This window comes from Lepeophtheirus salmonis, chromosome 6 (assembly GCF_016086655.4).
Source record: "Lepeophtheirus salmonis chromosome 6, UVic_Lsal_1.4, whole genome shotgun sequence".
NCBI lineage: Eukaryota > Metazoa > Arthropoda > Copepoda > Siphonostomatoida > Caligidae > Lepeophtheirus > Lepeophtheirus salmonis.
In genome coordinates, this window is record NC_052136.2 from 20,891,382 (window position 1) to 20,916,878 (window position 25,497).

General features: G+C 29.8%; 1 protein-coding gene across 4 annotated transcripts in view; it reads right to left on the bottom strand.

The window, feature by feature from the left end:
- The window catches only part of LOC121120280 (uncharacterized), a 64,228-nt gene that overhangs the window by 21,016 nt on the left and 17,715 nt on the right, over positions 1-25,497 (bottom strand). Inside the window, exon 1 of one of the 4 annotated variants that reach the window (XM_071889212.1) lies at positions 1,620-2,446. The exons of 2 other annotated variants lie outside the window; for them this stretch is intronic. The gene's annotated coding sequence lies outside the window, so the exon portion shown is untranslated. Of the gene's footprint in view, positions 1-1,619; positions 2,447-25,497 lie in introns of those variants that run through there. One more of the 4 variants, XM_071889213.1, reaches the window with a different exon arrangement.

Below are 25,497 nucleotides of genomic sequence, written 5' to 3' on the forward strand. Positions count from 1 at the left end.
TGAAAAATAATGAGTTTTTAAGTAGTTGCTAAATGCCTTATAAATAAGTATGATATGTAATATAATATAAACGTCAACAGTTATTTGTGACGTCATTTGCCATTACCAAAAAACTTCCACAATATTATTTGGCTCCTCCTCTTTTTTTTTTTTTTTTTTTTTTGATATTCAATTTTTTTTTGAGAGAGAGAACGTCATCAACATCAAATCAACCCTTCTTATTTTTTTCGTCTTCTCGTCTCTTGGTTATTGCTGTATTTCTCCCATTTCCCTATTGATTATAAGGGAGGTTTTTTTATTCTGCCTTATAGCTGAAATTGAAAGACAACTTCCTATTGGCTCGATTCTACATCTTTATTATTTGTTAATATTTATAAATATAAATATTTATTATTGAAAATCTAGGATGTTATCTACCCCGGATATGTAAATATTCGTGTAAATTCTGATATGTCACATAGATTTTTGCTCTTCATAAATTATTAATTGATCATATATGTACTACACCAACCCATTATAATACTTTATAACTAAAATATCCATTCTAATGTTGAGCTGATTAATGATCGGAAATCCTGAATATTTCTATATCAGGCAATGGTTCGTTTATCTACACTAGTTCTACGTTATTATAGACGACAATACGAAACAGGAAATTCCTTTGGTCATAGCTTTTCAATTTCTTTGTACGGAAGAAGATAATTGTATGCAGTTAGACAAAAATAGAAAAAAACTTCAAGGTTAAAGACAATTGAAGTCATAGAAAGAAGAAGGGCTGTAAAATAATCATGTCTTCATTTATACAATGAATAGAAGGCGGAGTAGCTACCCCCTACTCTTATTTCTCAACCCTTAGCTGCTAGCCATGGATTAGGGATGAACACAAAGTTACCTAATGTTGAGCCTTCTTTTTCTGCGTAGACCCTACCTATCTCTCAAGTTACGGTATGACAACACTAAGGTACCAGAGTGGGTTATTTTAAGTACAAGAACTCAGAAGAAATGTATAATTGATCTCTGAACATGAGTATAAACCCCTTAATTACGAATGACCTTTAGAAGTACAGAGTCATGCATCTTAGTTAGTCATGAGCTATGGCGCCAGTACATAAGGGGTCATTGTCTCCCTCCCAGTTTAAAAAACAAAAACAAATGAAAAGTTGCATGATTAGTTATTTTGTCATATATAGTTCTAACGGACGTAATGGTAAACAATTTGCTGAGTTTTCAAGACAGATATACGATGATATCACAAAAAAATATAAAGCCCTTCATTTGCTCAGTCATCATTTGAGATATGTAGTCATACACTAATAGAAAAAGTCTCTAAACTACCCATCAATAATGATAAATAGGGGGCAATTACCCTTGATCAAATGGATATTTTCCAATAAGTAATGATCTGAATACTGTTTTTTGCAAATTTCAATGGGCGACAAGTAAATACAAAGAGAATAAGATATCTTGCTGGTAATTTATGTCTTATTTTTTACAATATAAAACCCGGGCACAAGTATGTATCCTATCCAGACCCGTTGACAAACATGGTCCAATTTGTTCATGTCATTTACATAGAAATCCGAATGTCCCCAAATGAGAAATGGTAGTGCTATATTTACCTTGAATCGACTCTTCCAACAGGTACAAGTGATACACATAGTGTGTTATGAAATGATTCAAACCGGGATGTGGATCCTCGATGTGCCTTTTGCTATATGCTGCATTAGGGAGTAGTCGTTGTTGCCATGATGATGAGAGTCGGTTTAAAAATAAGGATTCCTTCAAAATTATTATTAAAAATAATATCTTCAACTTTAACTTTCTAGGAGTATGGAGTAGGAATGACAAAATGCGTAAATAATTTAATATCAATAAAACTGTATCACTTGATCACATCACTTTTAAACTTCATAGTCAGTTAAGTATGTAAGTTTCGTATCTGAGAGTAGAGTTGTTTAATTATGAATACTACTAATACTAATAGATATATCACAGGCAGAGAAATAAAGGTTACTACTACAGCATGGAAAGAAAGATAGATAGATAGATGGTTTCTTCTTCCCCTTTATCTTTTTTTTGGGTTGGAGCTGTAATATGTAGTATGTATGTAGTTCCTTCAAAGCGGGACTGGATTATGTGTACACACACACGAAACGACACGACACGACTTCACAGGTAATAATAATAATAATCAAATAAAAACTTCGTTTCTTGATCTCTTCTTTAAGAAAAGGGTTGCACTCAGCGAGACTTGGGTGCTGGTTTTAATAATATAAAAAAGGGAGAAGAATGGTTGACGCTCGCCGTCTTAAACATATACATATATAGTTAATTATTCGTTAATTGTCTGTGTATTTTGGGGAATGGATTTTATTAAATACGAGGGACACAACACTCTTATCTCAACACAAACTGACTGACTGTTTCACAGTCAAAATATACATATATTTGAAAAAAAAACGAAAGAGGAAAAAAAGAGAGTTTCCCAAAAGAAGAAAAAAGGGGAATATTTTTCCTCTCTGTTACACATAACACAATAAGAAGAAGAAAAAGAGAGCTTCTGAATGAGGAAAGAGAGAGAGAGAGGCGAAGGGGGGTTCTACACGTCACACATAGTGTATACAATATACATATATTGTTTGTATATATATGTATATGTATGTATGGTGGCTAACAGCTGCTTTGTACTGATATACATTCTATATCACCAATCAAAAAATTGATTTATGGGGACTAAATAGTTATATAGTAGTACATGAAATGGCAAAGAGAGGGCTTTTATATGCTAAGAAGTCTGGTTTCTCTTCGTGAAGGGTGGTGAGTACAGTGATGTCTGCAAGCATTCTGTGAATGGAGTTTAGGCTACAGATCCGACCACGATCCCAATTTAAGCTACTATTCAATCTTAAATGTATCCATGTTTATGGGGGGAGTATACGGATACCTGTAGGCATTGTTTGCATGCAGTTTAAGCTACATATCTATTCAATCGTGGAGACAAGTAGGGCAATTTTAACAAATTGGTTAAGCTTTAATTTAATTTATCCTAATTTAGTGAAATTTTAAGAAAGGTCACATAACAAAACAATTTCGTTTTTGATGTCGTTGTGAGCATTCAAAAACAACAACAATATGCGGCTCTAATTCCATGTTCCGTATATTGTCGGGTGTAGGGCAATGGGGACCCTTGCACTAGGGTATGTTCTATAATATAATAAATATGGACTCTGCAGGTCCGGTTTTGGAGTAGAGTAAATGATTGAGTAACTACAGGAGAGTTACATCCTTTGAAATAGATTCCTTCTAGGCAAACGAAGTGAGTACATTCTTTTGAAGTAAATACTCTTCCAGGATTTACTAATGCGCATTTCTTAGGATTATTTGCCGATTTTGAGGATTTTTAATGACAATTTAAAATGTTAAATACAAAAAAATCTCTTAGGATTTGGATCATATAGGGGATGACATGTGGAGTACATACTAGGGGCAATTCACTCTAACGTAATAAATCGGTACTCATTGCATTGTAAACATCAAGAAGGGCTCATATTTGTTTCCTTGCCTACTGGGCCCAATACTCATGATCAAACAAAGCTCCAATTGGTTTAATAATTTAGTCTTTCCTTAAAACATAATAATGCATTAGAGTCAAATAGATGCTGAATCACAATTGTATTTCGTTTCTTTAAAAAAAAAAAAAAAAAAGAGCTCGTAAAAACAAATATTTGTAATTTGTCATGAAGAGGTCCTCTTGTAGAAATTTAGTTTCATAATATGCTCAAAAATAAAGTAAGACACATGGTCCATTTGGAAGCGAACTTACAAAATAACAAAGATGAACAAATAGCACACTCTAGCGGTCAAAAAAGGAAGAAAAACACTACCAAGTGTTAGTTCTATTGATATACAATGTAAATTTATTAACCAGACGAGCACATAATATTTAAATAAACATTAATGTTATTATAAAATAATGATTATTGATTTTTACACTCCCGAATTATATATTTTTTCTCTTTTTTTTCCATTTTCATTATCACCCTATTTGAAAAAGAGAAGAGGAAGAATAATAATAATAATAACAAGAAGAAGAAGAGAATACACATCTCATAAATCATTTCGTGTATACTGAGACCTGAAACGGTTATTTAGTTCTTTTTTTTCCTTTCTCTCTCTTTTCTATCCAATAGCTGTAATTTTATATACAGGGTGACGCTTTTCTAATGGCAGTCATACACAACCCAAACCATGAGTTGCTATGTTCTATAGTGTATAAAATTGGTCCGAAATCGAATTGGCTTTTTTCGGTCTTCACTGACGTCATAAATTGTATCATAAATGAAGGAAATGCCACCTTGAGGGCTCAAAAATAATTTTTACTACAATATGCAAGGTACAAATTTCCTATATACCTTCATAAAACTCTATCAAAGGGTTTTATAGATAATTTGTATCTACCAAACGGAAATTAGATTGTAACCCGACATAATGAAATATTTTCCACACATTTTAGGGATAGATATATAATTAAACTTGGCAATACGTTTTTTTGATATACAGTTATGTGCAAGCCCTTCTATTTGTTGGTCTCATTTTGAAATCCATTAGTTCACTATATGTCTTAATAAAGGCCTTACATTTTATAAACCTTTGTTCTTTAGGCTCCAAAATAGACGACATCAAAATAGTAACGTCACGTGAAAACGCTCTATTGAGAACTATTTTGGAATCCTTTTCCGGTGAAAATGATTCCAAACTAAAACTCAACACTATTCAGCTTATTCTATACAAAAGTAAAGTGTTCAATATTAGCAATCCAAGTTTTATATATATGCATATGTCGTGTACATGCTGTAACTTGTACAATCTGCATATACAAGTTAAAATCTGTAACTATCATAACTAGTGTTGGATCGGTCTTAGGACTGATTGCCTAAATAATCTCCCCTCCCTTTCAGTTTTTTCTATCGGGGTCTTTTTTATCAAAAAACGGTCCTAAGGAGCGATACCTCTATCCGCCAGTTCTACAATCCTCTTCACTCATAGCTAGGATTGAATAATATAAAAACTACTTTTTTTGGATGAGTTACACCTCCTACTTAAACTTCATCCATCTTGTAAATTGAAAGAAGTTTTGTCAAACAGTTGAAAGAATATAGTTAGTAACTACGTCATTTCAGCTGTTGTAGTCACTCTAGGACTGCTAAATTTTATTAGGAGTGGACTGATAGGACAACAGTCTTTTTAGTTTTTTTAGACCGATCCATCACTAATCAAAACATCTAATTTATATATTACTTATCCTACAATGATGCTATCATTTCAATTAAAATGATTTATATATAATTGAACTAATATGGACACTAAAGTTTTAATATAGGGTATCATTGCATGCTTATAACTCATTGGTAATTGTCATTATAAAAAAGTCATTCATGATCTTCATTAGAAAGTCCAAAAAACATTTAAGGAAAATCCTCACAGCAAATATGTCCTTCATCTTTCAGTGTTGCCAATCTGTTCGCCGGCGTGTTGAGGTTTTTTTATGTTTTAGGAACCCACTCTGTAAGTTCTCAGCAGTCATAAAAGGGTGGGGAATCACTGATCATAGAAATACTCAACTATTGTTTTATCCTCTTCAAAAGCCCTATTCTAAAATATTCTTCCGCACTTTTTTGGTTGCAACTTGTACAAATGACAACTTGTATAGAACACATACATAAATCCCAAATCATCATCAAATTCTAGCGAAGAATCAAGCAATTATCTAAATGGAATGAAATACAAAACTGTCAAATTGCCCTCATATTTTTAAGTTGAAAAGAATGAAACAAAGTGTAATAGTGACGTAAAGTTGTAAGGTTTGTTTGGCTCCCACCCTTATTGAGATCAAACCCTCATCTTCTCACATTAAATAGTGCGTATAAAAACTACTAAGAAATATGGAGCATACGCAATAATAACTAACTTAGAATTAGAGAGACTTTTTTTCTTTACATACATACTAAATAATAATTTATGACCCTTACGCAATAATCTTTTCCAAATATGTACTACTCTACTAATATGTAATAACAGAGATTATTTTAGGACATGGGTCAAGTTTATGAGGTTTATTGTTGTTCCTGTTGACGAGTACTTTGTAGTTTTGAGGAGAGTCGGTCCGAGACCTATTTTTATATCCGGCTCGCTCATATTAAATTTTTTATAGAGCGATTTGGACCTGTATCTCGATCAAGACTGTGGCTTTAATTAGTAGAGAGAAATTAAATTGCTATCAAATCGTGAAAAGATTTTCTTTCACTCTCACTCTAAAAACCGAAAAAACTAAAAACTCTTTTCTCCTCATCCCAGATAAACAATTCCTATACACTTAAAAAAATACTTTAAACTGCCTATAACGTCATTATAGTAGCGATGTTCCTAATTTGGAAATACACGTCATATAACTCTTTATCCATGTAATTGCTCTAGACAAATTTTAAACGAGATCGATAAAGACCGATTTTTGAGGGAACGCGCGTCATTATCTCACCAATACAAAAATGTACACCGTATCTTGTTATCAGCTGTCGATTTTTAGAGTTGTTTTCCCTTTATCTTTGTTTTGAATGTTGTAGATTCGTTGAATTTGAATTATCTCTTGTTGCTAACAACAATTAGTGAATAATAGTTTCTTAGTTGAGAGAAGAATTGGCACCACTGATTTAAAATCTCTTTTGCTGTCTCTTTGTATAACGTTCTTGCATCGGGCTAAAAGAATTTCCAGATCGAGACCCATCACTAATAGCTACCTAGGTAGCATTGCAAGTTCTTCAAAGAATGACTGACTTAAATTCTATTTTTTCCTAAATTAGAGTAACGTGTATGTATATATGTGTAAGAATGTATGAATTTCCTGTTCTTTTCAATTACATGTACAATATAGATGATACAATGATTTATAGCCATATAAAACTCCCTCCTCTACTGTTGAAGGGCCCTTCGGGGGATAAAAGTATATATATATATATATATTTCGGATCGAAGTTTGTTTATTAAAAATACATAATTAGAATGACTTTCTGCTAAACCCTGAAAAAAAAGGAAAAAAAAAAAAAAAATCAAAAAACGATGTGGATGAGATTTGATTTTTTTTGTTTTATTTATATAAATATGTCGTGTGGAAGATGCAATTTTGTATACATAAAATGATATAAAGCCTAATAGAAATGAACAATTTATTTCCCTTGGGATAAGGAACACGGAATTTTTGAATATTCCTTGAATGATGGATAATAACTGTGGATGAAGACCAAACAATAATTGAATATGTAATATTTCATCGATTAATTATTGGTGTCATTTTTGACAATTTTTATACAAATGCAGCGTTTCGCATGTAGCAATTTAATATGTATACAGAGTACACTCTATATATGCTTCTTGATATATATCATATTGATATTTAGGATCTAAGAAATAAAAGTGGTGTCATAGTAATGAAATAAAGCAGGTGTTTTGCATGTAGCATCGAGCGTGTAGAAAGAGAGAACTTTTTTTGTTAGTGAGCGCCGCTCTAGAGACTAAAGTAAGTACTTGCTCATCATTTAACTTTCTTTCAAACTCTTATTACAAGTCATATGAATAGATTTAAGTATTAAGTACTTACATTTATTGTTGTGTCTGCTAGGCACTAATATGACACATTTTATATCAGTTAAATATGGCAGAATGAAATTGTAATGGTTTTTATCTGTTTATAACAGTTGCAACTTGTACAAAATCGTAACTATATATGTAAATATATTGTAAATGCAGATATTCCTCCCTCTCCCTGTTATTATTTTTTCTTCCCCCTTATTCCATCTTCATTTGTAACATATCACATATTTTGTATGAATTTGTTTTTGTACGGTTTTTTCTTTTTCTTCCTTTTTTTCATTTTCGACGTCGAATCAAAAGAAGAAATGCAATCATCAAAAAAATTGAGGAGACTGGAAGAAAAGAGGAGGGGCTTAGGTAGTCCATGTAAGTAATAGTGACGTGAGGTGGTGAAGACAGGAAAAATAACCATCAAAAGAAGGGAAAAAGAAAAAAAACAACACGAATATTCTTCTCTTCTTAGTGAGCACAAACACATATTTAAAGAATAAACACAAGGCGCTTGATGATAAGATAATTCATTTGTAGTGTTGGATTTGAGTATTACTCAAATTTAGGGAAATAACTCCATTTTGTCGACTAAAGTTGGCAATTCCTTGAAAATTACTCAAAATCACCTGAAATATTTGTGTGTGGGGGGGCAAAATTATATATATACTCAATGGCAAAATTATTTTCCTTTAAACATTACAAATAAGGAGAAAGTAATCAGTAAAAGCAACAGTTAACAACAAATGCAGTGCATTTTTTCGTATTAGTGAGATAAAATCTGTCTTCATCGATCTCATTTATTTTATGGTCTAGGCCTTCCTGGCATTTGAACCTGCATTGACAATATAAGGCCTACAGATACTTATAACAAAACTTGTACGCAGCATATATTGAGATTAATACCTTAATTCGTTTTCTACGAAGTTTGTAAGTCAAAGCAATGTAGCCTATAAAAAATTAAAATGATATTGTGTATCTTTATACAGTGCTACCTTGAGATACGAGTGTCCCAATATACGAGGAGTTTTGGGATACAAGTTGGGTTCCGATCCCAGATTTGCATTGCCATACCTGTTATTGTTGTATTATTTTAGATATGAGCTGGTCGAGAGTTGACTACGTGTCGTGAGAGCTGCTTCAAGCTTAATACACTTTTCAATAGCTCGAAATATAATAATGATATTAAAAAAATCAATTCAAGTAGTAATGACTATGTAGTCAAATTCATAGTAGGGTAAATACTCAATTACTCTACTGTCAAATTAAAATAAATTATTTCTAGAATATTCCTCTATATTTAATCAAAATAGATATGTCTTCATAATAAGAATCCCGAATCATTGCTAAAGGCTTGAGCGTATCTCATATGTACATAGATTTCTTTTATCCTTGGACATTCAGTACCTCATTTTTACTTGACGGTATTATGATAGCCTTTGATAAGTAACGGCATTTGAGTAATTACCCAAGTATCACTACTCAAAATGACAATAAAAAAATAATTTTATACGTTTGACTTTCTTATTCAAGGAAGAGTTGATATTGTATTGAAAAGGAGGATGAATCACATTACAATATATAAGTTGAAATTTTCAAAACTTGAACTAGACCCCAACGTCGAAAGTAGGGTTATTGTTTTAATACAAACACGTATACACGAAAAATATCTAAAAAACTCGAATTCGAACTAAATATCGAAAATGGTTTTATTGTTTTAACAAAAACACATCAACTTGACGCACAACTCCAAACTAAAACTCGACTCAAATCCAACACTGTTAAATTGCGACTTAGGTCTATGTATGTATATATACAGTAATCATCGAGTAGCAACTTTGAAAAAGGATGTCCATTTTCCGATCATTGTCGTTGCCCAATTTTTTGAGAGGAAAACTTTTGATTCATGTGGCTTTTTTGACTTTGCTCAGAACACTATGTTTTTTGTTCCTTTTAGCTTCAAGGGAGTTGGGACGATTTTTGGGGTATTCCTTGATCACTTTGTTAGTTTCATTACAAAATGTTCAGAATTCTTAAATGAAGACATAAACTATAGATCTTTTTCATCTATTAATCTTTTAATGTTTATTATATGTAAATATCCCCGAAATGAACGACCCTGAGACTTGCTCAAATGAAGGATAACACTCGCTGAAAAAAACGTTGGTCAAATGAAAGTACAGGGAAATATTTGTGTATTTGCATAAAATTAAAATTGTAGTTCGTAAGTCAGGGTTTCCCTGACCAACAACCAACAAAAAAACTACAACGATTTTCTTCCTCATGGAGCGCTGTTTCTCAGAGGCTCCATGATTTATGACCCCTCTTTTTATTATATAACATACATCACTGTATATTGTAAGATATTAATACATTTTGTGCATAACCAAATTGATTTGATGACGTCATATTCTAGTATGTATTTCCAATGGATCGAACTCTTGTTGGCTTTCCTTCTCTTTTAGAGGAATAAATATGTACGTAGATTGTTAATACATTCAAACGTATGTTATTGTAAATATATTATACATAAATTAAAGAACATGAAGAATATAAAAAAATATCATAAATCTTCTGTGGGAAAGAAAGAAAGAAAAACAGGGAAGAAGAAAGAAAAGGAACAAATAATCAAATATAGAAATCGGGAAATAAGTATGTATCAACAACAACTACTACAAAAAGTGAGGAAGAAGGGAGATTATTTTTTACCCTTTTTTTGACAACTTTTTTCTTTTATTTTTAATTATATTACGTTCATTATATTTTAATTACTCACTACAAGTACTATGAGATAGTATGTTGTTTAGTGATATATCGACTCAGTTCGACTCAAATGGTGAGTCAATTTCCAAATCAACTCAAAACTCGAGTCAGTCGACTTCACATTTTATTAAGTTGTTGATAAATCTCATGGAACATTTTGTGACGTAAGTTACTTTCTAATCATTCGACGTTTATTTTTCTTGAGTTCCTGATTGATCATCGACGACACTCAAAATAACATGAATTGATTTCCAAATTGACTGTGTAATTGGTGTCGTAGCAACTTAATTTGTTAACTTTTCTTTTCTTATTCATTTAATCGACTCCAGTTTATTCTAAATGACTGTTTGACTCAATTCAAGTAGTAAATACAACACTAATCATTTTATGTTATGTATCTTGTAATTATTTCTGTAATGAGGAAGGGGGGCATGAAACAAATTTACCCTCTCTCCCCTCACCTTATGATCTGTATCTAATTAAAAAGTTTTTTTTGTACTTCTAGCAAAAATGGAACTGATATAACCTATAACCAACCCATAAAAAAAACACAGCAGTTGTTTAATGACTGAGAAGGAACAACTAGAAAAAAGTGCATGCAGAAGAAGCAACCAAGTAAGCAGCTGGTAAATAAAGGGGTTCCACCTATACATTTATAAAATTTACAAACTAACGCCATGCTTCATTGTTTTCCCCTCAAGCCCAAAAAAATAGAAATAAAGACCAATCTCATTGCATACCACTCTTCTACTTTACCCATGATCCACACATTATAATCAAAGACAATAAAGAATAAGAAAGAACGTAGAAATAAAGAAAAGGAAGATCTTGAAATGTCATCTGTGGAAGAGAACTTCATGATAATTTGGGAGAGGGAATTCTAAGAGTGGTTGCCTATTTTTGTATTTACCCTTGCTCTTTTCATCATTTATAAATGTAGGTATTAGGAAACAACAGACAGTATAATTAGTACGTACAATTGTCTTGGAAAATAAAGATATTTATATATAAGGGAAACCTCATCAAAAAATATTTTTAAATGAACATAATATTACAAAAGGCACAACTCAATTTTGAATCCATAGCCAAACCCAATGGAGTAGTCATTGTCAACAACACTTTTGATCAGAGACGACTTATTTTAATGATAGGGTCTGGGGATGAATAGCTTTGTAGATAAATAGCATAAAAATAGGAATTCGATGTTAATCCATTGAGCCCTAAATTTGGTACATTCCCAGGGTTCAGATAAGGTTATACCTTGCATTAAAGTTGCCCTGTTTATGATCTGAACTTTGGTGAGTCAAGATCACGAGAGAGAGAGAGAGAAAAAAAACATTTTCTTTTTGAGAAAATGAACATTTTAATTGTATTGCTTTGTTTTGACAAAGAGATCAAAATAAGAATATAAAATTTTTGTGAAGTATTTTAGTCGTGACCAAGGTTGATTTTAGGGGTAGAGGGACATACCCTGTGTCACACTTGCTAATATAAAATAGGGACTTCCCCTTTTATATTCTAAAAAAGTCATTTGAGATGTCTTTTCTAATTAAAAAGATACGTCTTTTCTAGTTAAAAAAGTCTTTTGAAATATTTGTTTCAATTAAAAGGTTATTTTGAAAACAAAAAACCATGAATTAGGCCCAACATTTCATTATCTAAAAAAAATCCCTGGAATTTTAAATTATTTCCTATAAAAAAAATCAAATTTTAAATCACGTTAAAAAGAAAAAAAAGTCTTGGTATGGCCCACCTATTTTGAAACCGAACCTGGTTGTCACAAGAATGAAATAACCCATACACAAAATTACCTTCAGTATTCAAAACAAAATCAATACCTTGGTTAATAATTGGTTTTTTGACCAAAAAGGATCTCAAGAACACTATCAATAGTCAAAGACTCTTTCAGTGATACATTGTTCGTTAATGGAGGTATGACTGTGCTATTATAAATGAATACAAAAACAGTACAAAGCACTCTGTGTGTCACCTCTTGTACATGTACAATTTGTTGCTTTACAATGACCTGACACAGGTAGCTACAAAAGAGAAGACTAATTGACTAAGCCATCATATTAATGATTCTATTTCAACGATTACCTATTTTAGCAATTTGTATCTTTTAATTAATATACAAATTGACGAATAATAATATTTATTACAACAAAAATAATACGAGTGTCATCACGCATTATTCATTTTGTGCAATTTAAAGACATTAGTAATGTTATTAAAAATAATGAGAATGAAGTAAGCACCTTCACTAACAAGTGTGTGGTCCGTCAGCCAAAAAGCAAGCTAGAATGACTTTTGATTACATTTCTATTCTTCTAAAAATTAAAGTAGCAAAATTTCATTGTCACAATGAAATAATTAGATAAGATATGCCTATTTAAAATGAAGAAATATTTGCCCTAAAATAAGTCTCATAAATCAAATGAAGATTTTAAAATATAGCTATTTTTATGTATCTTAACTTATCCTAGAAATTTGAATTCAAAGCCTATAACAGCCCTAACTTAAAGTAGCAAAAGTTCATTTCCACAATTAATGATATCTGGGCTCAAGAAAGTATAATACATCAAATGAAGATTCAAACTATAGCTTGCATTGGCGGGTATCTTAAATCAACCCATAAATTTGAATATAATGTGTATAACTGATTGAATATGTCTTTCAAATATTGTTTACTTTTGGTCCATTAAAATAAATAAAAAACTTGAGTAACAATCAAGAGAATGAAAAATGCTCCATACATTTTTTGAACATGCATGAAATATAGAACATAAAAATTCATTTACATATTTTTGTCAATTATGAGTTTCATATCCAAATTTCTGGGATGAGTTAAGACAACTCAGATTATTTACTATCGTTATGGGCCTTCAATTGATATATCAAAGTAAATTTTACTCCAATATGGTCATTTAAATCAAATCTATCTATTTCGTCCATTGTATTGATGTTTTTCTGCCAATTTAAGTTCAATTTGTGACACCTCCAAAGGATTAATCCGGAAGTAATTTGATGATAAAAATTGGCAATCATTATTATTCGAAGAATGCGAATATTATCTAGGATCCATTTTAACAAAACATGTTTCTAGCTTTCTTCTGTGTTTTCTTCTGTATTTACTCCCCACAAAGTAAGTATTAATATATTATATATATCTTATTGAAACAGTAATTTAAAACTGTATGTATGTTACATTGGGTTATTCTATAAGAGGTTCTGTGATTCCAAATGGGCATAAAGTTCCAAAAACCTCCCCCCTCCCTATAATTTTCTCTTTATTCCAATTTCGTAAAAGATGTACTTCAAATATTCTATTACATTCAATGTATTTAATTAAATTTTGCCATTTAACATCTAATTCTGTGTGATTTGGTCCTTTGTCTCAAGAAGAATGAAATATCAATAATCATGAGATGATATTTGTAGAACTATGACTATGATTTATGACTATTCATTGTTGACTAGGAGTAAATAAAGGCAAAAATAAATAAATCTGTATGTGAATATGATTTATGATCTGTATATATATTTTTTTCTTACTGATTTATTGTTTTGACTTATTTCCGTTCTTGGTTTGAAGACCATGGTTTTTGTTTTTTGATACTACCATTTCTAAATTGTCATATGAAATACCTTGAAGATCAGCGTAAAAGTCAAGCCACTCTGCTTTATCACTTTAAGATATTTATGTACTAATATGACGAGTGAATTTGCAAAAAAAAAAAAAAATATTAAATGTTGTATACATTTGTAAGTTGTATAAGCAAATTATACAAGTTGCATAAACCAAAGTATGAGACAAAATCTTTTAAAGAATGGATTTTCAGTGTGATTGTGATGAGTACAATGCAATGACTGAATATTTCAAAAATGGTTGATATTGGATGTTCATAGATCTGTTGTGATCGAATTATTTATTTGGTTAAATTATATTTTGTAACAACAAATTACATTATTTAAAAAAAAACAACCCCAAAACAATTATTTTTATTAATTCATTATATATTTTGTGAAATCGATTATTTTATACGAACTGCAATCTAAAAATGAAATGAAATATATTAATGAAGAATTTACAGTGGATTTGTGGAGAAGATAATGCAATAATTTAATATTCCTTTTTATGTTAAATATATTCATAGTGTATTGGATATTTTTTATAATGACAGTTACTAATTAATTGTAAGTATTTGTGGCACAATATAAAGTTCAAATACCCATAGATATACTACTTATAAATACACAATAAATGCGTTATTTAACAGATCAAATGAAATTATATAAAACATCAATTAATAGTTGACATGGTATAAGGTAATCAAACCAAGAATATTCGATTTCCGATCTTTCTACGTTTATCTACTGATATGGAACTGATTATTTTGAATAATTGATTTTCAAAATCTATTAATAAATGCATTTTTGAAAGAATCGGTCATTTGATCAAATTTCTTAACTATTTGAGTAGGTTTCTTAAAAAATTTAAAAATATACAATATCTGATTTCTTTCTTTATTTTTTTGATAATTTAGCATTTCTAACTATAAATAAATAAAAACCAAGTAATTATAATTGGAAAAATATGAAATATATAGTTGGTAATTACGTGTTCAATGACTACTATTATATAATTATATAGGCGTTATAAAACCTACAAATTGTAATATACTCAATAAAATACAAATCAAAATACGCTAAAAAATGAATATTTTTGGTTTGTAAACTCAACGCAACCTTCCCTTTTGTATTGTTCTGTATATAAAATCATTGTTGGGGCCCCTTTTATGAGTTCACCACTAAATCACTCCCTGGAAATTTAATTATTCGCCTCTATCTTCTTCCACTATTTTCTAACGCAACCTCACTTAAAATATGGCATCCCTGATCCCTACCCTTCTTTTTCTAGCTCCTTCTATAGCTAGGTATTGAGTTAAAAAAAATAAAGAAGGAAAATAATTCCCTACGTCACTGGTCATTATTCAACATTTTCTTCTTGTTCTTCTGTTTTAGTTGAGAAAACCGTCTATAGAGGACGCTCTTGTTGAGTGCGCTTCTTTTTAAATGAGGTATTTAGTATTATTTATAACCCAGCTATAGTAGGTTAAATGAATGCATTCCAAATTTTTTTATGGTTGTTGAAAAGAAAGAGGGTTGCTACTGTGTTGTACCCTACGTCTTTATAAATTGTTATCCTCTATATGTATGCAATGTGACCCTTTACAATCCCCTATTTGTACGTATATGGAGGAAAATTGATAAACTTTCTAATTGTTTCATTTAATCGAATAACCTGATTAAATGTGGTTGTTTTTTTAAATTAAAAAGTAAATAAAGTTTGAAAAAAAAAAAAAAAAAAAAAAGTTCACTTGGACTGTCGATTTTGGGGAAGAAGGTTAATATTTTGAAATTTGTAAACCTGTCTTACATTTGACAGATATAAATGATCTTATGTATACGAAAAACGAAACTGCTTTTTATATAATATTACAAATCAATGGTTCTCAAATAGTTTCTGTAAAAAAAGTGATTCAAAAAATAGTTTTTATCAAAAATGTCCACAAACTTGATTTTATAAGAACAAGGTCGATAAATATGTATTCTCAAAAGAGAGGTCATTAAATTATCAAATGCTAAAAGTTTTGAGTAATCGGGATATATTTTGAACGAGCAATGTAATTTTTAGAAAATCCGTAGGCTATAGAATAGTTGTATAACATTATGGCATAATTTATCAAATTTTTATGCAATGTTGACACTTAAAATTTTTAGTTTAGTCGAGTTTGTTTCTGAAAATTGAGCATTATTTGAATCCAACATTAGTTTTAAAAGAAAAGGTCATTCAAAACTTTGCATAACGTTTTTTCAAAAACTTTCACATATAATTTTTTTAAATTATGATACTACTTGGTGATATTGATTTTGTTACAGATTATACACGATGTAAAAAGTTTGAAAACCACTTATTTTAACACTTCAAATATAAGACACAAAATTCTCATTCAATCTAATGGCCTCATTTGTGTCATCTTTTTTGCTTTTTCATTTGAACAGATCACAACAAGGAAGCAAATGGACAAAAAAAAAAAAAAAAAAGTAAAATTTTATGAGCCCTCATATTCATGAAATTTATATATGCGTAACAAAAGAAAATAATTTTTAGGTTTTTTTACCTGCTTGCATATTTTTTCGTCTTCTGACTTCACTTCTGCGATAACTCTAATATATAATGGGCAATAAAATCAAGAAACACAAAGTACTTCCGAAGAAGGAAAATAAAAAAATGATAATTTCTTCGTTTATTGGACTTTTAAATCTAGGACATCAAAGATATTCATGCTTTTTTATTATTTTTAGAATCTTGGATGAAAAGGAGCAAGTCCAGTTGTATTTTTTAACTTGAGTATTACAGAAGTGAAATGAGTCCATCAAAGGATCAAATTGATATTATTTAAATATAAAGTTATAAATGATCAATTATCATCAAGAAAGGTTCTCAAAAGGTAAGAAAAGTCTTCAATAACATCTCTTGGATTAACTTTGGGCACGTTGTTACTTTATTGTATCTCGCAACCTTTTCTCCTCAAAAAAAAAACAACAAAGATAAAGGCCCGAAATCATTTCTTAATTTCTTCTTACTTATGGAATTTTATATTAATAATGAATTAATGGAAATGGCTCAAAGCTTGCATAGAAGAGCCCATAATACTTTAACCAGTCAACATGAGGAATCAAAATTATTGCAAAATAAAGAGAAAATCGACAGCTGATAAAGGTATTTTTTATAAGTGGAGAAACGCAATAAGAGATATATCAAATGAAAAACTTTGTCACTTAGTTTTATGACGCCAGTTATTGTAGGTCAATCGGGCTCTTGATTTGTTTCATATGATGATGTGTTGTAAATGCAATGTATGACATATACCAATATATTTGGTCTACACCTGGTTCATAGTAAAGTTAGTTCATGCTGGAGTTGGAAGTACATTTGGTCGTTAGCAGCAAAAACTAACCTTTTTTGGGGGAAACTTTCAAATGCTAAAACTGGTATAAAAAGATTTTTAAGATGCGGACACCTCTGTAATCCAGTACCAATTACTATTCTTTTTCAATAGCAAATTTGATTAATATAAATGAATATTGCTCTATCCACAAATTTTCGATTTTATTTTAGTTGGACGGTCTCAATTTCTGTCTAGAACAGATTATCCTAATTGATCGGTCAATACAAAAAAATCATTAAAAACTAAACTGAAAAATGTTACACGACAATAGCCTAAGGTTTAAGAGCCCTGGATCATCAAATTATTACACTGTAAGAGTATGATTGACTTTGGGATATACGTAGAAGTTTATGTACAAGTTGCTATTTTGTACAAGCGGTAACTTGTATATTTAATTGTACAAGTTGCAACTAAAAAATTAAATGAAGGATTTACAGTACTTGGGATGAGGATCATACGATAATGGACTTTTCCATGGATGATTGATATATTAATACCATCATTTTTGAGTATTTTTATTAAAAATTACAAAAATATCAGTATGATATGCCACATTTTAAGTTTAAATAGTCACAGTTATATAACTTAAATTTAACTAACAAACTTGTAATTTTAATAGATGTAGGATTTGTAATTAGAATGACCAATGTTACAATCAAATAATATATTGCAAGGCAAAGAAATTGAAGCATGTACAATTTATTTATACATGCTCAAAATTGTAAAAAATATATAGATATATTAATTTAAAAATTGGAAACAACGGATTTCTATACACAAAATAGGATTTCTCCAAATTATTAAGAAGAAGATAATTAAAAATATTATTTGTCAAACTGCGGATATTTTTTAAGTAAATAATATTATTATCATATTCATCCGCGAAAAAAAAAATAACTCCTCCTTTTTTGTTATTCTTCTTATTAATTGTATGTGAAGAAATAAAATATGTTCAGAAGCATCTTTGTTGACGTCTTATTTGTTGTGGAAGAAGAAGTCTTTTTACTACTACGTCATCACCAATGCTCCTCCTTTTTCCTGCCTTTCCTTTTTCTTTTTTTTTCTCTCTTTTCCATTCTTCTCTTATTCGAGGTTGCGTTAATTATATGTAACATATATTTTCCGTGTATTTATAATGTATTTAACATTTTTTTTAAATATGTTTTTCAAATAATACCGTTTTTTCCTTTTAAAAAGTAAATAAGATAGATAATTACCTTTCTACGAGGCTCTACAATTATAAATGAAGACTCAGTAATTATTTATTATTATTTTTGATTATTGTTGCTGTAAGATACTCTATGTGATTCTCACGTTTACTGCAAATATATACCTATATAATAGCAAACAATAATTTAGGCAATAAATCATTTCTAGTGGCTGAAAGCGTATATTGCAATCTTTTTTTTTTTGGCAAAAGGAAGTCTTTGTCTTCATTGCAGTTTCACACAAATTATTATTATTATATATTTTTTTATTCTTATTGCTGTTTTTTTGTATTCCTCTACCAATATCTATAACTAATTATTTGAATTATAATGTCTTATGAAATTTTTTAGCAACTTTTCATTTAATATGTCTCATATTTGAACCTACAAAGTAAATGACAATGAAAATTCTATGTTCATAGAAAATACAAACAAAAAATAATCTACATTGGTTTTATACAAATATGCATTGGTAGAAGTAGGAAAATGTTCTTATTCCGCAAGCTCATGTCGTGTCTCAAGTCTAAAACATTTACTCCAGTTCAATGCCCCTTAGATTTCTTATGAGCTCATTTCAAGTCCATAATTATAATATAGGATCTATCTATATAAGTGTTAGTGGGTCTCTTAACTACAGTATAAAATACTTAGCTTTCGAGTTCGAATCGTGTCAGAAAATCTTACCTATCGACTCCAACACTGGTCTCAAGTCTTTGATTGTCATATTAAGTCAAGTGACAAGTAAGTTGTAGTCCCTACTTTTGGACATTGGATATAAATTTCTCATATTAATTATGTATTTCATTGTCATAATTAGGTCAAGTGACAAGCAAGTTTAAGTCCCTACCTCCGAACATTAGATATAAATTTCTAATTTTAATTAAATAAAACAACTCAAATTAAATTATATTAGTACAAAGTATTGAGAAAATGCATAATTAAACGTTGCTAAAATATTTCGATCATTTAAAATTGGCATACAAATATCAATATTTCCCAATTTTCTTTCATATAAAAATATTATATACTCGTATATTTATTTTTATAAAATCAAAGGGTTATATTTGACATTTTATCTTTTTAATTAGATTTTTTTGTAACTAAATGAATTAATTTAAAATATATTTTTTAATCTTAAAACGTATTTTTATGATTAATGCATGTTCAGAACTTTGTTATTTTTTTAATTAAAATTATTTTAAGAGTAAAATTGTGCCGTAATTAATTTCAAAAATAGTCAAAATTGAAAATTATAGATTTATATTTAACTCGAAATTTTGATCTTTTGGTTCAATTTCGAGAACTTTTCAATATTCAAAGTAACTGGAGGACGTTTTTATTGAGGTTTATAGGGAAAAGGAAAACCCATTTTAAAACAGATTTGTATTTTTTTTTTAAATCACATGGTTTGAGCAATGTTATGACGCAGTAATATGTTTTCTGCAGCACTTGGAAGCTATAAGTAAGACATTCTAATTTTTACATTCTAAGTGATCCATTGACTTTATAATTTCAATTACATCCATCATGTTTTTGAACCAAAACAAAATGCCAAACTGTTCAAATAGAGAGATAAATTAACACTTATATATGTTGTACCTGTGGCCAATGTATAATAAATATCAGCAATAATCTCCGTTGTTTTCTAATATCAGCTCCTTAAGCATGTAAAATTAATATAATTATTTTTTTAAAGTAAACTATTAATATAAGCTAAAAATATCACGTATAGAGATAAAAGAAAAAAATATTGTTTACTTAGGGCCCTCAATATGTACATAAATAGGTAGATATAAAATATAATTGATTTTTGTGCACAGGAAAGCAAGCTACAAGGATTCTACTCAATATTCCTGGACGAATACTTGTCTTCAGTTGTAATATTACAAATTATTCTGATTAATTCTTTGAAAAGAAAGGCTAATATAAATTGTTTTAGCAAAATTTTATTTTGAGGATGAAAGAATTATGAATATATATATATTTTTAAAATAGGCCATAAAATCGGGTCTAATTTAAGTTTCATACATCAATTAAAGGATTGAAAACTATTGACATTCTTGGGTGCCTCAATTCATCCATAACTTAGAACAAAAAGACTATAATCTGCTCAAAATTTGTTTATAAGTTATGAAACTGTATGACTTTTGTTCAAAACTGTTTTTATGTTAGCTGTCCACAAATGGAATATGTCAACATAAAAACAGTTTTGAACAAAATCAGGAAAAAGAGTAAGTCGAAATTTATTATTTTGCATCATATTTATACCCACAGGCAAATATTTCAAAATTATATGAAAGACTCTGGTGGCTTTCTTTTCAAATTTGTGTGATGAATTAAGATATTGAAGAGTTTCAAGATTTTCTTTGATTTAACATAGTATAATTGGCCCGATATGATCTTTTGTCAAACAATTTGTCATTTTCTCATACTTTTATTACTATTATCAATTTTGGCTAATTTGAGGCAACTCCAAAGGGCGAATGAGAAAATTTTGTTCATAGAAATTAATGATAATTTATCCAAGAATACTTAAATAATGAAATTAGGAGACAAATTATACTAGTTAACTTTTGTTTTGACGGGCCACATATGTTAAACTAAAAACTTCGTTAAAGGTTGCTTAAAGTCTTCGGAACATTTATTTCTTTATTAAATGTACAATAATTCATTGTTGTTAGAATAAAATTTGTAAATGAATATAATTAACTTTTCAAATTATGACTTAGATATATAATTTATCAATCCAATAGTGGTTTTTATCATTAGATTTTAACTTTTTCTTGTTTAGTTGTTCTTATGGAGTATAAATTGTCCCTTAGTTGAAGTCTTTCCAATATTACTTCATGTATATATATAAACATTCCACGTTGAATGTATATAAGCTTTGATTACAGCCTTTAAATTGTAAAGAAAAACTGAATATCATGTATGAAGGAGTTACTTACAGAATAAGGGAATCAAGAATGAAAATCATATAGAAAAGTCATAAAAACGTTCAAAAAATAAATAATCTTTAAGAATTATTTTCTTTTACTCCTTAGACTCCTTCATAAATTTCCTTTCAAAGCATAAATATACACAGACATTATGATATTTATATCTCTGTATTTCTATCAACGTATTAAAAAATATTGAATTTTGATTCCTTCAAGCTATATGTGGAAGGTTTTATTCATATATCACATATTATATTCTTCAACAAAATTGTTCTTTCGTAAATAACATAATCATTATATATGCGGAGTACAAGTTTTAACTGGTGCAATGAAATTTTACAAGTTGCACAAACCCAAAAAAATGAGATGAAGCATTTAAATAAGTAATTTAAATTCCTTGTCATAAGGATTATACGAAAAAATGAATATTCTTTTGATGCTTTGATGGTGTAATTGCTCACTATTTTGAGGAAAATTACATATTAATTATAGGTAATGTGTAGCACAATATAAGCTTAGATGCACACAGTTATTAAATTACTTGTAAATACTTTTAATAGGTCAATATGAAATTGTAGCATAAAGGAATAGTTGATAATTAATATGACTTATGGTATATGAAAATAAAGTGTTATAATACATAGAAATTGCAAATTCTACAGTCGGCTTATATAAGTTACAACTTGTACATAAAGCCCTAACTTTTCAGTGAACAGTAGAAATTGCAATTTCTTTGTCTTGAAATGCCTTACTTTATTACAAAATCAGTCTTTGATTTATTAACGCCAAATATGAACTGACTCTCCTAGTTTACATATTTATTATATGTTTACGAGAAATTTAGTGAGTGTGGGCATTTCAACTTTATATTGTGCCACAGAGTACATATAATTAATAAGTACTTTTCATTAAAAGAGTAAGCAATTACACCATTATTAGATCTCAAAAATACTGAATTATTGTATTTTCACTATTCCAAATTTTTATGTAAATTCATTATTTATGGGAATATTTTTCGGCTGTAGTTTGTATAATCCCCTTATATGAATTACAATTTGGATAAAAACACTACTACATATTAGATGTAATTTAAACAGGAAATATAAATATATAAAAGAGGTTGCGTGAATTTTTTTAAATGTTCCTATGATTATTTTAAACCATAATCTTTATGTTCTTTAAACCTACTCGTACAACATACGTTTGTAACTAATAAAAACCGATTCAAAAGTTACATACATATAATAAAAGTTTTCTGCACACAATTTGACAATTTTCTTTATCATTTCTTACTTATATATATATACATATAACTAAATCCCCCTTCTTTTTTCTTATTCCTTATCAGACCTTTTCTTCTTCGTATGGTAGAAGAAAAAGAACGGAATGGGAATATAATATAAAGAAAATCCTCGGAGCAGTTATATATATATTTAAAACGAAAACTAGTCAATTATGAATAAGATAAGATAGGGAATTGAGAATAATCAGTAGAGAGAGAGAGAGACCAAAAAAAAAAAAAATAAAGGAATCCTTGTCATTGTATTCCCTACATACAAACCAAAAATGAGGCTTTTACGTACATAGTTTTATATTGTGTGTCCACGGCCATCAAAAGTGCATACATAGGGATGAGTAAAGCTATAACATAGTTGCGAAACTTTTACCGTATGATTGATTTCTAAAAATAAAGAAGGACACATTTCTTGTCCTCTAAGGCTGTTATGAGTATTACTCAATAACTAATTGCACAACATCCATCAATTCACCCTTTTAATTGAAGTAATGACATGATAAATTCGGGAAAGGAAAGAAAAAGTGATCCAAATATACTGAGCTACATGTCCACTGTATTGCAGCTAAGGGCGTTGAGGGTGCAATTATTATTACTCTATAACAGACTACGCAGCTTCCATAAACTCACCCTTTAATTGATTAGTAGCATGAATTTAGATGGGAATTGAAGACATAATTGCATAATTCATATGAAAAATGATTAAGTAATCTCATTTGGAGTTTCTCAAAAGAGACAGACATCTGGGGTGGGGAGAAAACTTTGATTATTTGTATGTAACTTTGTAGTGGGGAGAGCTCTGGTCCTGACAATTAAACTCCTACAAGCTAAAACGCGCTTTTTGTCACTTTGTTATTGTAGCTTTGAGTATTAGTTTAATTACTCTTATAATTCATTAGGGTGACTGACTGATTTATTTTCCTCGATCCTCCTGGATATATTCACCTTTTACACTCTATCCGGGGATGTCCAAAAGGGCTCTTTTTATACATATATGTGTATATGTATAAAATGTTAAATTTTAATTTGTAGAACAAACTCTAAAAAATCGACCTATTCAAACTCAAACACGATAAATATATTTTTTAATTTATAAAATTACAAAATGCAAAATATATTTGTGACATTTGATCGCGTCCTCTGTTTCAGGCAATCAAAATAAAAGATCACCGCCTACTTGATATTACTATATTAATAGAGATAAAAGCATTTTGTGATCCCCACCAATAGATGTCGTTGGGTAGCGTGCCCTTGACCTGGGAAACCAGGTGAGGACAACGGATTTCCGTTGTGTGTTACTACTCCTGTGGTTCTTATGTTTTTAGTTGGGGGAGGGGGAGGGTTTGCAAATACCTGCTATTCGATAATAATAATTAGTCATTACTCATAAGATTAAATGGTTTTTATTATAGTACAGCTATACATTGGCTTTCAAGTTTAATTACATAGTTCCTGGACCGGATTTTGTAAATCAAAGCAATTTATTTAAAAAAAAAGAAACTGTCAAATAAGCTGGAAGTGACTCTTGTGTCTGGTCAATAATTCCTGAACAGTTCTTATGCCAATATTAATTTGTGATCAGCATCCTCTCTCTTTATTACACGTATATTTGGGAGCCCGTATCACAGAGATTTACTGTACTACAGAGTAAAGAGACGACAACCACCTATTCGATGATGGAGAAGAAGAAGAATCAGCCGTAGAAGAAGAAAGCATCCAATGATATGTTGTTTTTGTTGTTGGTGGTGATGATTCATTCCACCAGATGGAGGGAGGGCAGTAGTAAGTAGTGGAAATGGGGGGGGGGGGTGTAAGAGAGAAAAAGAAAGAAAGAGAAAAAAGAATTATGTGTTTATATTGAAAAAAAACAAAAAAAAACTCAAACTGCGTCTCTCTTTCTTTTACCCAGACAATTGTAGTGATGTGTTCTATTTATATATATGTACGTGGGACGAGGGAATGTTGCCCCAAAAAGTTGTCTTTAAAATAATTATTTGGTGTTGTATCCACCAGAGTCCATGATTATCATCAACAACAGAATTCAAATCGTGATGTGTCGAAAAGTCAGTTGCCTACAAATACGAGTCAGATACCTTCATAGTTTATTATTGAGTCGGTTGGAGTAGTGGTTTCTCTCACTAAACCTACACATCAAAAGATCTTTTGAGTTTCGGGGACCTTCTTATCCCTTAGAAGACAGATGATTCATAGGTATAATCAGGGCAGCTCTAATCCCAGGGTTATCTTGGACTTATTCCTAGTGGTTACCAAGCGGAATTATTATTATACTGTTGGGCAGTAAGTTTGTATATTGTAGAAATCTTCTTTTCCTCGGGCCCTATCATAAGGCCAACTTGATCCAGGAGTTTGTAACGAATTATAGGATCTCCCACTACTCATATATCAACAATTTTTCCTTATTTTTAACATATTGACTCAGTTCGAATTTCCTCAAGTCGACAAACAGCACTACTTTTTTCCATTTTAATTAAATAAAAAGTATATTAATAAAATAATCGGATAATTATTTAATTATACAAATGGTTCATATGTACAAGGACATTGCCAATTTTCGTTAATGAAATTAAAACAAGTTTATTTTTCCTTTCGAGGTGTAGCACATCACTAATCTCTGTCTTCTTCTT